Here is a 13996-nt window from a genome sequence, read left to right on the forward strand (position 1 = left end):
TTATTATTAGAATATTCTTGAGCAATTGCTCCAAATATGAAGCAGTCATGAATATTAATAACTCAACGGATTCTTAGATTTTTGGTTGAACTTTTAAACCTGGATTTGATTCAGCTCGAAAAGAACCACATTAATGTGTCCCCTGGTGCAAGTGAATCATTGCCATTGGTTCAGTGAGAGTGGATGGGGTCAGACTGCAGGCTAATTATCTCGGAGGACAAATCAAAACTAATCTTGATTCAGTGGGGGAGCGAATCACAGTTAGTATGGACTCAAAGGCAGTATCTTTTAACCTCGGGAACTCTATCAGACTAAAGGACTTTTCTACTCCCCACAGTGCTAAGACATTAAATCCTACTGGTCGTCAGATTGAAGTTGCGGATTCATATAGACTGTTATGACTTCTATTATTTTGCCCTTTAGGTGGGAGTGTCCCTTAAAAATCAAGCGGGTTTCTGAGATGACAAAGCAAAGATACTGTAACTGAAAACCACTATTCAGGGAAAGGCGAAGGAACGCACTGTACCTCTCTTTTTCTGCTGACTGAATGAACAATTTACCTCTGCAAAAGAGACAGAAAGAGAATGAGCTTGCATGTGCTGTATATTCAGCACAGACATATTAAACTGATCAAAGACGACAGTATAGAAGACAGTTAAATATTTCAAATAAAAGCTGTTATTTTTTAACTTTCTATTTATCAAAGAATTCTGACAAAATGTATCATGACTTCCACAAACAAAATAGTAAGTGGCACAACATTGAAAATAATAAGAAATGTTTGAAAGATTTCATATTAGAATGATTTCTGAAGGATCATATGACACTGAAGACGAAGAAGGTATCATAGGAATAAATTACAAATTGATATATTTTTAATTAGAAATCAGTCATTTTGTAATAATTATTCACTATGTATAAACTAGTATATTTTCTCCAAAGCTCAGCTACTTTTAAAGTTAAATGTGCAAATTTAGGGCATATCACAGTGTGTATTTCAGATCATCCAGAAAGCTATAGAAAGAACAGTGAGAGTAACCGGATAAGACTGAGTCAGTTTTAGACTGCTCTCCCGGTGGACCTCCGCCACAGTGCTGACCTCATTTAGGAGGTCAGGGATTGGCTAATTGAAGGTGTGACTCCTGGTGCGACACAGTGACCTTAAACGTCAGTCTAAAGTTAGACTTTTCCCTTGCCGAACACAAGTCAAGGTAATAAATAGTCACCTTAAAATGGTACAAAGAGCTAAGAATAGATACACCCATTGATACCAAAGTCTGCAACAAGAAGATATTTCAGAAAACAAAAACACCATAAAAGTACAATAAAAAGTGAGGGCATGATAGATTTGTGTAAACAGTCCAAAGGGTAAAAGATATAGCTCATGTCCCTACATGTTCGCACTTTGGCACAAATGTAGCCTATAAATTAGCACAGGTGAGAAAGTTTTCTCTCTATGCCTTCTTGTTGAACGCTGCACTCCCATAGAGAACATTCACACACTGTCACACCAAATAATAACTTAACAGAAAACCTCTTATGTGTTTATCGGTTCACAGAGTACTGTGTGTGTGATAATGTGTGTCTGTTCATTAGCATGCGGCTTCAATCTGAGTGGATAATTAGCAGGTGTTTTAGCATTACGGATCAAATCCAAATGAGATAAACAGACACACACACACACACACACACACACGCATATGAAAGGCTTGGCATCAAACACACACATAATTATTTCAAAACCCTGATACCCTCACAATGTCACTTACAAGGACACAAACAACATAGCAGAATTTGTTTCTTGATAATAGCGACATTTTTTGACTACTAAAGCATAACAAATACCATAATTTGTTTGCACAGATGTAGGAAATATGCTGAGTTCAAATAGGCTACTCATTTATCTGAAAAGCAATGGTACAGCCAGTTATTCTACTTTGAAATGTGTGTTCTGTGTCAGAATGTCTGTTTTTGTTTTGGTCTGTGTGATCCCGCCCACTGCTACTTTACCCAATAGTATCAGAGATCGTAATTGTACACAAAGCTTTGGAAAACATTGTAAACGTATACATTAGCTGATGCTAGTCGCCTTGCATTGTCATTTGCGCTAATTTCTGCTGCCTATACTCAATCTGGCAACCCACATGACCGTCAAAAAAATTTTCTCTCTCCAAAATTTTTCATTTTACCTGCAGTACCGAGTTCAACTGCTAGCTGTTAAAATTACATAGTGCACCTTTAATATTATTAATAAAAAATATTTTATATTAATATTATTAATTGGGCATAACAAATAATAAAATAATTTTTACTTTATCAATATCCAGAAATGTAATAATATTGGTGCATCAGTAATTATGATCCATCACTGATCAGAGAATCACAACACCATAAAATTGCAGTATTTTTCTTTTAGCTGAAAGTTAATGTGTGTCATATTTCACACTTCAGTCTGTAGCAGAAAAGTAGAGGACAATCACATGAACGAAAGTGGGCAGAAACATCTAAGTGCTATCAGGGTGCGAATTATGATTATGCACCTTCATATTTACATATGAATGTACATTTCTGAATGTAAATTTCATAGTAACCATGACTGATTTTAAAGTGTCATTTGGCCACCAGTAAAATAGGTCATGTCATACCATTGCAATTACCTGGGCAGTTAAGAACGTGCATTTATTGTATAGATGAGAACATAATGTAGAACATAATGTAGTCTATTTTTTTTTAAAAAAAATGCATATGCTCAGTTGAAATTGCCCCCTTTGGCTGGCTGTTGCGAAACTAAATGTGTGAGGCAAATTGTTCAAAAAATGAAAAGTGAAAATGGTAGCATTTTATTTAAAGAGAAAACTAGATAAACACCCTCAAGTCATGGAGATGTGTTAAACTATAAAATGTTTGTTATAGATAATTATAGTTACTAAGAATAATTATGAGTCAGAGAAAGAGAACATAGAGAGATCTATCCATCCATCTAGTGTATTACCCAGGATATCTGCCAGCCTACAACCTTCTACAACTGCCAAGACCTGACTGCAGTGGTCTGCTTTAGCACAAAGAGAGGAGGCAGTTATCAGACCGTTTGACCTTGAATGAACATGTGATCGGGCATAAACGATTAAAGGGAATTTAAAGTTGAATTTGTGCGAAATCTAGGGGCTTTGACAGCTCAAATATTTGGTTATGATTTAAGATCAGTCTCCTGCGTTGTGAATGTGACTTCTGTAGGTGCAGCTGTTCAATACATGGCTGTAAATATGGTTCATATAGCCTACACAGGTGCACACATGCACTGACTAATATTAAAACAATAGTTACTTTCTTCCATGGAACACACACACACAAAAAAAAAATTACAGAGTTTTTTTTTCCCATTTCATTTCTTAAAAAAGGTTAAATATATATATATATATATATATATATATATACACACACACACATTTTAAGAAAAACTCACTCTTGGTGAATTTGCATACCCTTGCTGAAAAACTTGCTGAAATATCACTGATAATGTTCGCCTCTTAAAGGGATAGTTCACTTTGAAATTAATTTTTGATATGTTTTAGCTTATACCTCAAGGGCATCCAAGATGTAGGTGTCTTTGTTTCCACAGTATTTTCAATTTTGATATTTTTAGGTCAAACCGTTCTTGTAGGTCATTCATATAATGGAGGTTTATGGGGTCCACCCTGGGTTCACCTCAAAGAGCATGCACAGAGAGGTCCAAATTAAATATGATCTAATGACTCGTAAATGTAAGTACACGTTGATGGCCTAAGACACGAAACGAGCGGTTTGTGTGAGAAAACGAACAGTATTTATATCGTTTTTACCTCTTGTAACCACAGCCACGTCCAAGTGATCTGAAGTATACGGGCGCTTCAGTCTGAGCAAGCGGCGGAAAGCGCCGGAAGTGATCTCTTGCACTGTTGCGAAAAAAATCACAGTTGTCTGTTGATATATCGAAATCGTCTTCCATTGCAATATCCCATACATGTAAATAATATGTTTAGATATTCACAGTGAAGGATAAAGGCCGTTGCACACCGAGTCCGAAATTCGCATCCGAAATTTTCGCACGTTAAAAAAAAAATTCGACCTCACGTTATGTCAGTCACGCTTGCACACCGCCTCCGAAACTTTCGTCCGTCATAAAATTAATCGGATCGGGTTCGATTTTCTGCGTTTTTCGCATCCAGAGCCAGCATTTTGAGAGGTCTTTTGACAATTCAGGGCCAGGGGGAGCTCGTCCTCAAATCATTGCACATATGCGCCGTGCTTTCAGTTTCGGTTTTTAATTCGATCAAGTGTTTATGTTCTCTTCTCTATATTGGATTATGAAATTAATAAACCTCCCCTTTCAATCAGATTGAAATTTAGGATCGAATAAGGTGTGATTGAGCAGCCTATTCGATAACTAATGTATTATTTGGGCACAATATACACAATAACAGCCTAGCTGTTCTGTCTGCCCAGCGCTTCCACCGGGCCGCGCGCGAGTGTGTGTATGTCCGTGTGTGTGTCCATACCTGGTCCATTTCAGACACACTGCCAGTCTCCGTTCAGAATCGATTGGTTCACGGAAATTGGTGGTCTTGTTTTTAATATGTGGCTCCATCGCTAGCAAAGCATCGAACTGTCCCACTGACATTCTGAGGTAATAATTTTGAATCGCTCAGGATGAATTCGCAACTCCTTGATAAGGAACTCTCCTTCCTCTCGGCGCAATTTCAGGATTGGATGGACGCAATATTTTCTCTTTCTTCCCTTTTCAATAAGAGAGAGGGCAAAAATCATCCTCACTGCTTGACGAATCCATTTGGTATTTTTGCGTTTTTCCCCGCAAAGGTTTAAGAAATACGCAACGGACTCGGTGTGCAAGGTTTCTATGCGTGACGAATTTTTAAGCTGACGAACACGAAAATACGCATACGAATATTTCGTGCTCGGTGTGCAATGGCCTTAACACTTCTGAAATCTGTGTAAACAATGAGTGACGTATACGCGCAACAGATTTCGCACCCTCGCCCTCAGAGTACTTGGATGTGATTATAAAAAAATGTATTAAAAAGCTGACCAAAATATTATCCAAAAATTCACCTTTTTTTAATTTAACAGAGAAAAATTCATGCTGGTTTGGAATGACATGAATGGAAGTAAACAATGGCATACCTTCACCATATCCTCCAAATCACAATTCACTTCAGATTCAGTTAGTATGCATACGTAGTTCTGATGAGACATCAGTCGTAATTGCTTTGATTGTTTTACGTGAGGCCACTAATGCAAGTTGAAATAACGCAGACCTCACAAAGTCTTGAATCAATTAATCTATCATTTCAAGACTGTCACAACAATATAGCGCATTAATTAATTAATCTCCAGAAAGCCTCACTGAGTGATGTGTGTGTGTGAGAGAGAGATAGATAGACAGAAACAGATCACACAAGAGATAGGTGGCTGTTGAGTTTCATCTAAAAGCTGCCCACGTAGGAGAGAAACTCAAAACATACACACACCATCCCACACACACCAACATTGCATTCTCTATCTGCCAATACTCAATTAGTGTCAGCTGTCCAATCTTGACCACTCTCACATCCACACGTACGCAATTACACACACACACACACACACAAATTCAATGATGTCTATCTGTTCATCCAATACTGAATGAAAAACACAAACACACAACCACAGTTAATGACCCATAACTACACAAAAGACACAATGTGTCTAACAAATAATCACACCAAACATAAAAAAGCAGAAAGTGTGTAATTTTTCGTTTTAACCTCCGGTAATAGCAGTTTTTCCAGCAATTCGTGTTTTCACGGTTATCGGTAGGGATTGCTGTTTCGGATCTTCTGAAATACAACATCTCTGGCATACTTCCCTACTATATAGCAAAACAGTATTTGACAAAAGCAGAAACTCCAAATTCACAGTACTCATAAAAGAGTAGATTCTTGAGCACACCTGAGGCAGCTAACCAAGGGCTTCATTAGTTGCACTAGGCGTGCTTGAGCTAGAACACATGAAACATCTCAATAGATTTGTCGAGTGTCACGTTTGCATATACGTTTCCAGAAATTTGGACAAAAATGGCGTAGAATCAATTTTCACTTTGAAATTGCCAGTGCCAGCATTTTTTTTCATCATATTCACAACACGTTAATTGCTCCCACAATATTTTATTGCGTTAATTTCTATATTGTATTTTTGTCTAAACCTTCATCCAGATTAGATTCAGAATGATGCGCAGTCATGCATCTCTTGAGTCATCATTTTTCTCCGAAATTATGACGTGTGGAAACGCTTTCTTTCTGTCTCTCTCTGGGCGGGGTTTAACTCCTCTTTTAGACTTGTGAACTTCCCTAAGCACTTCCCCTTGCGGGAATCACCTCCACCATTTTAAACTGCTTCGTCAAGTGGATGAGGGAAGTTTATTTGGACAGACCCTCGATCCCTCAGTTTTAACTGAGGAAAGTGAGTCTACTCAATATGCACACTTCAGGCAGATCCATACACCACAATGCACCATGACTGTGACTTCACAGTAGGTCGTGATTCATTTACCCCACCTACAAGTGTATGAAATTGGAGTTATTTTGACATTTAACCACATACTACTTGTAGCTACCTTTATAGTTATGTGGCCCTATTTTAACAATCTGAAACTCAAACGCGAAACGGAAGTAACTTTGTATGCGGATCTCGGGCACTGTTGCTGTTGTATATCTAAAATCTAAAATGGGTTGGTCTGAAGTAGCTACAGTACTCATAGGTGTGGTTCGGGTGTAATGTGCAATTAACCAATCAGAGCGTCTTCTCACATTCCCTTTAAGAGCAGACGGGCTTGTTCCATGGTGGATTGCTATGGCGGATTTGCCAGGAGCGGTTCACAGCCGAGAAGACCGACGCTCTCATCAGGGCAGTAAAAGACAGAGAAGTGACATTGTATGGGGATGGGAGGAACCCCCCCAAATTAGCTTCGGTTAAACAGGCTTATAATAATTTGGGCAAATGTGTAAGCAAGATGTATGCACCACAATTATTTCCCTCGTGTGGTAGTATTTTTCCTTGTAATAATGTATGATTTGCAAAAAAGAGACCTGCTGCGTCTGTGTAGATGAGAGAAGCAAAGTGCACACGCTACATTGTCAAGCATGCGCCCTTAGAATAGCATCTGAATAACGTGCCACTGACTTTAGACTAGGTTTTTCCTGGTCTGTGGCAGAATTGTTTTCTAGAAGCTGCAAAATAGCACCAGGGAAGGTTTGTGCCGGAACTCGCCTCCTCTTTTCGCTGAACTGCCCCCGGGAGCGCAAGTTAATTCCCTAACTTAAAGACGTGCGTCTGTGGAGGAAAAAAGTCTGCTGTGCGTCAGGTGCAAAATAAGAATGATACATGCGTCAGTGTACAAAGTCAATTGCGCTGGGTACAAGATATATACATACAGGCCTATATGGTGCATAAAACATATTCATAAAGAAAAAAACTGTAAATAATAAATCGGCTCCGTTGCGGATTCTAAGTGATCAAGGGTTTAGAGTGCTTCAAGGGTTCTGCCAGTGGGCAACGTGAGCAATGATATACATCCAAGTGAATGAGGTGGAGGGAAGTTAGCAAGGGAAGAGCATAAAAAATTGGGCTGCATCCAAAATCACATACTCTATTAGTAAGCAGGTACTTATTCTGAATAAGTAATTACTTCACGACTGTTAAAAATGTATGTTTTATATAGTTTTATATGAATATGTGTAGTTGTTGTAAAAATGTAACATGCTACTGTTGTAATCGGAATTATTCAACACCCATTGCAAATAAGGTTTATTAGTAAAATTTACAGACTTTCAGCTGTTTGCAATGAACAAATCAAACTAAAGTTATCGAAATAGCTCGTTTCCCAAATTCAACTGAAAATTATTTAATTGTGGACTTGCAGGTGGACTGCTCCTTTGGTACAAAATTACACACTTCATCTTTAAATCAGGACAACAGTAAACCACGCCAGAGAAACCACAGGAGAAAAAAAAGACTACTTCAAAAAAACACACTTTAAACTGGTAACCACTGGTGGATGCCAGTTAATCTAGTAAAAAAAGAGTTGAATGGCCAAAAAGGTGAAAGAGACTGAGTGTGTGTGACTGATTTGGTTCATTAACCAGAACAGGATAGCCTACAGGAGTAATGCATCTCTCTCTCTCTCTACAACACACACACATGCACTCTCTCTCTCTCTCTTTGTGCCATCACTGCAGAATTGATATAATCTTTTTGCTATGCCATCCTTTCAGCTAACACGCAAACACCATTCCAGCAGTCCCCACACCCTGACAGCAAGCATCAGAGAGTTTTTGAACCCAAAGACACGTTACGGCACCAGGACTGGAGCAGCACTAATGCAGCCAAGCTCTTCTCCTTATCCTCTGTCATCCTTGTAAATCTCTCCCTCTCTTTCTGTGCAAATTCAATCCCCAGATTGTGTGATTGCAACATCTGGACTATAAGAAAAGCTGTATGTAGAGGGTTTGCGTACATTGTGATCAAATGTTCCCTCAAGGATTGTAAAACCTGAAATCTCCACTTATAAAATTATAAAGAGACTTAAAAGTGTTTCTGTAAGGCTTAGTTTTAGATTTATTGAAATTAGCTCAATATAAAACTAAGAACGTCAATGGGAAGACCCTGTGTGCATGCAAGTGATAACTTGGTATGAGAGAGAAGGGTAGAAAAAGATATGAAAGAGACAGAAAAGTAAATCAATTGATTCAGACAATCTCATTATTACAGAAATGTTATTTGGCTTGTTTATCTCTGTAAATTTATAATAGAATCAGCGCGTATGTATATAAACATATTAAGAGAAACAACACTCCAACATCAGATATAGACAGACAGACTGATAGATAAAATAGACAGAATGATAGATAGAATGACAGATGAACGATATAACAATGGATGGATGGATGGATGGATGATAGATAGATAGATGGATAGATGGACAGATGGATAGATGAATGGAATGCTCTGCCACATTGCCTTCATCATTGTGTTGAGGTTTAAATCGCTTTTTAATGAACGATTCCTCAAGTTTGTGTTTTCTAAATCTCTCTGCAGTCTTTTCTCATTTTACTGTCCCATTTTCTGTAGATATAATATGATATAATATATTACATTTCCAGTAATGCTGTACAAGCTCTCTTTCCCTCCTTCACACACACACTGACAGTGCAGAGGGCTGGCAGAGCACAGCTGTGGTTTGTGAATGGGATATTACATGAAGATGATGTTGCAGCCACTCTGACTTTGATAGAGGATGACCATCTCTCCTTCTCTTTGTGCATCCCCTAACCATTTTAATCTTCCCCATACTTGATCATTTAACCATTTCTTCCTGTTATCAGTGTACTTTATGTCTCACTTCCTCAGCTGTCTGTGGCACCTGTTCTCCTTGCTGCCTCCAGCTCATCACAAGTTCCTTGTTTTACCATCTCTAGTCATTCCATAAGTCTTTTCTGTGTGGTAGAGAGGCATGCCGGAGTCTTACCTGCTGTAGAGTGAGCTGGAGTCCCGGGCTCAGATGGAGATTCAGGTCCGCAGAGGAACGAGACCGGTAACGCACACACAGACAGTAAACCAAACAGGAGCTTGAGCACACCAAAGAGAGAGAGAGAGAGAAGGAGACAGACAGAGAGGGGAAAAGAGAGAGAGAGACACAGCAGGACAGAGAGACAGAACACTGACTAGTTGGAGGTGAGATGAAGGGGAGAGAGAGTGTTAGAGGAAGATAAACGGACAGAGAAAGTGAGTGAGGGAGAAAAAGAGAGAGAGAAAAGGAGGGGCTTAAGTCAGATAGGAGGGACAGCATGATGCCGTAAGAAGTGAGAATCAGTGAATGACCGAATTAACAAATGATCAAATGAATGACCAGAATAAACAAATGAGCAAATTAATTAATAAATAAATGACCTAATGAATGAATTAATAAGCAAACAAACAAATTACCTACAGTAATAAATGACCTGAACAAACAAATGATCAAATTAATGAATGAACAAAATCCCTAATAAATAGAAGAGTGAATGAGCAAATCACCCAAATAAAAAAAGAATAAATCACCCAAATAAACGAATGATCCAAAGACCAGATGGATGAGTTAATGAACTGTTACACGAACGAATGAACGAACAAGCAACATTAATCAACACCAATGTATAAATGAAACAATAACCAAAAAATGACTAAATGACTGCATTAATTAATAATTTGATACTACAGAACTACAAACTTTTTTTAACAACATTAAATGTGTCTCTTACAGCGTTTCAAAGGAGATCTCCACAAAGTCTCAAACTGTTCTCTCGTTCCTCAAGTTCCAAATTCAAAGATTTCAACATGAACTCATTAAATTCTTTCAAGACCAAATGATCTATTCTAAACTATATGCTATCCACATTCATTAAATTCTTTGTGTGTCCTTTTAGGAGGAAAAGTTGATACTTAAATGGGAACAACTGAAAATTAAATCTGAGAAATGAAAGAACAATTCAGAAGCCTCAGAGCAAACCCTGAGGAAAATTATGTTTTGAGGTAAAGATTAAACACAAGAATTAATAACTGGAACATGCACAAAAAAGACCAAAAGCTGCTGAGTGGGGAAGAATGGCTAGCAAAAATGAGGGATAAAATCCCAGGAGGGGTACAGAGATTGGCATGAATGTCCAAATGAATGTTCTAAAGGCACATACCCAATTATTTTAATTGGGGGGGGGGGGGTATGGGGGGGCAAAAGTCTCGACTTACCTCAACCCCATCCCTAAACTTAACCGTCACTGGGGTTAATGGCATTTATGGCTGGAGATTTGACTGCGCGTACGGACACGCGGAATGACGCGGACGTTAATGGCGTAGACATATACGCATACACGCGGATAGCTCAAAATGCGTAGAGATAACACGCCACCTGACTCGAAAGTGGCGTATATGTTTACGCAAAAGTCATGATGTCATGTTGGAATTAAGGCAGTTCTGAGGGTGAAAGGGGGTCAAACACAGAATTAGTATGGTCTTCCTAATAATCCTGTAGGTGAGTGTATGTGTTATTGCAAATTATGAGGTCAAAACAATTAAACATGCATGGATGGAAAACGTTTACAATTCAGTAACATGCATTTATAAAATAGGGAGGATTTCCATTTTATGGCGACTTCAATATCATTTGCACTTCAGTGTCATTAACTCAGTCTGTCACAATTGGTTATGAAAACACCACAATGCTGTTTGGCTTCACTGACATCAATCCTGATACAATGCACAACGCATTACGATGATTAGACATTTAATCCCTGAATTAAAAAAAAATTCAAAACATATTCATTTATCCAAAGCAATTTGAATGTGTGTGAATGGTGAAAGGGAAAACTTTCAGCAAAAATTGATATTTCAGGTTGGTACGTGACTTCAGAAGACTTGGAATACAACAATATATTTTGACCTAATCAGTGACTTTGATTGTCAAGTGCCTCAACCAGCAACGTTTGCTTGTTTTCTTCAGTGTTTTAGGGTGTGCAGAGAATTTAGCTGGGCTACTGGGTTTCATTGGTGTATATAAAAAGAACGCTTTTAGGCTGACGGCCAACATAGCTCCCCGATCAGCTAAACGCTAATGACGTTCAATATCACATCAAGCAACATGCTGCTCTGTAATCAACCTTCAAGGGAAGCACTAAAACAAGCCACATTACAGAATTACTCAAACCAGCGTTAAAGTTGACCTCAGCTGTTTGGTAATTCACAGACTGATTCACTGTTTACACAAACTGGTTTGGCAATTAGTGCGCAAGCATATATTGCTCAGCTAGGCTGAAAATGACTGGAAACAAACTCATCTGAAAACTTAATCTGGGGTAAAGAGTTTCATACTGTATGTCTCTGTGTGAGGGATGCATGTACACCATTTTTCTCCAGTGTGAATGATCCAGTGTACACGGGAGAGAGTTGATAGATTTACCAGAATAACATTATGCTTTATGAATAACATACATACTTTCTCCCTACCTTAGTTTTCTTTGGGATCCAAAAGGGAATTTGTTAATGTAACGTGCAGTAAGCTGATCCTTAAATCCATTCAAACCATTCAAAATCCATTCAGACATGGAATATAAGAGCAAATTATAATGAGCTAATTTTTTATCCAGTGCTTCATGAAAGACTAAACTGCCACTATAGGGCAGTTTAAAGCATTCAAAACACACACACACACACACAATGTTCACATTTACTGCATCCACAAACTGTCTTTCAGGGAACGATTATAAGGTCACAACGTAGATCATTTCTCCAACAATCTCAATTCATTTTAAGGCAAGTCTGTGGTACTTATTCTCCATTTAATTTATTGTATTCTTTGTGTGTGTGTGTGTGTGTGTCTCCAGCCCATCCAACAGCATTTACCTAGGTAGTGGTAGACCATGCTTAGTCATACATGCTGTGGTAAGCCAGAGTCCTGGGATCAGAGGTTGAGGTCTGAAGAGAAACGAGACATCAAACTGAACTTGTGAAACCCCATCAAACCATAATTGTGGCAGGGAGTTTTCCACCTGCAACAACACACAAATGTTATAGAGATTCAGGATTATCAATCATGTTCCTGTACATTATTAAATCAATCTATTGGAATTTGAAGGTCTTCAACCAGCTGACTGGGATGAATATTAAAGTATAGAGAGGATGCAGTATCCTGTGGACATCCCATGGGATTTGTAGTCCATTTAAGCCTGCTGAAGAGTAAATTGTGCAGCCCTAGCATGAAGGACAAAGGCTGCCTCATTCCCTCTGGATCACACACACACTAATGCTGCAACATCACAGCCCATGGCTTAAGCTTCTGAAGAACAGTAAAGGACACACTGCAAAACAATATTGCACCACATTAGACCTCCATCAGCATTAATCGCTGTAAAATGGCTCCGGAACCTCTTGCAAGAGCTGAATATGACAACAAAAAAGTTAAGGCACAAAACTTCACACAAAACAAATACACAACTTTTTTGGTATAAGAAAAAATCCCATTAAAGGAGTAGTTCACTTTAAAAAAAAAAACTTTTGCTGATAATTTACTCACCCCCATGTCATCCACGATGTCCATGTCATTCATTCTTCGGTGGAAAAGAAATTAGGTTTTTGATGAAAACATTCCAGGATTTTTCTCCATGTAATGTACTTTACTGGGAACCAAAGGTCCAATGTCCAAAATACAGTTTATGACAGTTTCATTGCAGTTTGAAATGGCTTTAAACGACACCAGACGATGAATAAGGGTCTTATCTTGCAAAAACGTTTTTTTTCAAAACGAAATAAAAACTTTTAAGTTTTATAAGGACAAACGCTCGCCTTGCTCTATTCTGTGAGGCGCGTTTGTAACGTCACGTAATACGCAATTACGTTCAAAGGTCACGGTTAACATAGCCAGAATTACAGAGTCAGTGTTTACAAGTTGAACGCGGTAGTTCCTGGATCAGAGTCTTGTTACTTTACTGGTGTTGAGTGTGGAACCCAAAAATTACCACCAGACCGATTATTCGGATAAAAAAAAAAGTAACACCTCTATAGTAACTGGAAGATAGTGACACGTTATGAAAGACATTGACGAGAAAACAAAAACAAAAACAAAGTAAAACAAAAAGCACAAACATAGAGTATACCATACAGTATAAACGTACAGTATAGGGCACAGCAGGCATTTTCAGAAAACAGCAAGCTCCTTGATGGGAGGGTTTGAAATCATCGTTGAAAAAGTGATCACTGCACACTCTCTTACATATTAGAGCATGTTCAGGTGTGTTGATATCCAAGTGCAGCGTGAGCAACCACTGTTTCACTCGCTCAGGTTTGTGTATAGGAAATCTATTAAAAATTACATTTTTCTGTCCTGAAGAAAAAGTTCTTTTAGTCTTTAAAATATTAAAACACCCAGGACACGCAC

The 13996-nt window shown here is 38.3% G+C and overlaps 1 protein-coding gene across 2 annotated transcripts in view; it reads right to left on the reverse strand.

Moving 5' to 3' along the window:
* The window catches only part of pvalb6 (parvalbumin 6), a 48537-nt gene that overhangs the window by 23957 nt on the left and 10584 nt on the right, over positions 1 to 13996 (reverse strand). The window contains exon 1 of one of the 2 annotated variants that reach the window (XM_039687311.2): positions 9560 to 9810. The exons of the other annotated variant lie outside the window; for it this stretch is intronic. The gene's annotated coding sequence lies outside the window, so the exon portion shown is untranslated. Of the gene's footprint in view, positions 1 to 9559; positions 9811 to 13996 lie in introns of those variants that run through there. 2 annotated transcript variants of the gene reach the window in all.

Source organism: Pimephales promelas, chromosome 3, assembly GCF_988280905.1.
Source record: "Pimephales promelas chromosome 3, fPimPro1.hap1.1, whole genome shotgun sequence".
NCBI classification, from domain to species: Eukaryota; Metazoa; Chordata; class Actinopteri; order Cypriniformes; family Leuciscidae; genus Pimephales; species Pimephales promelas.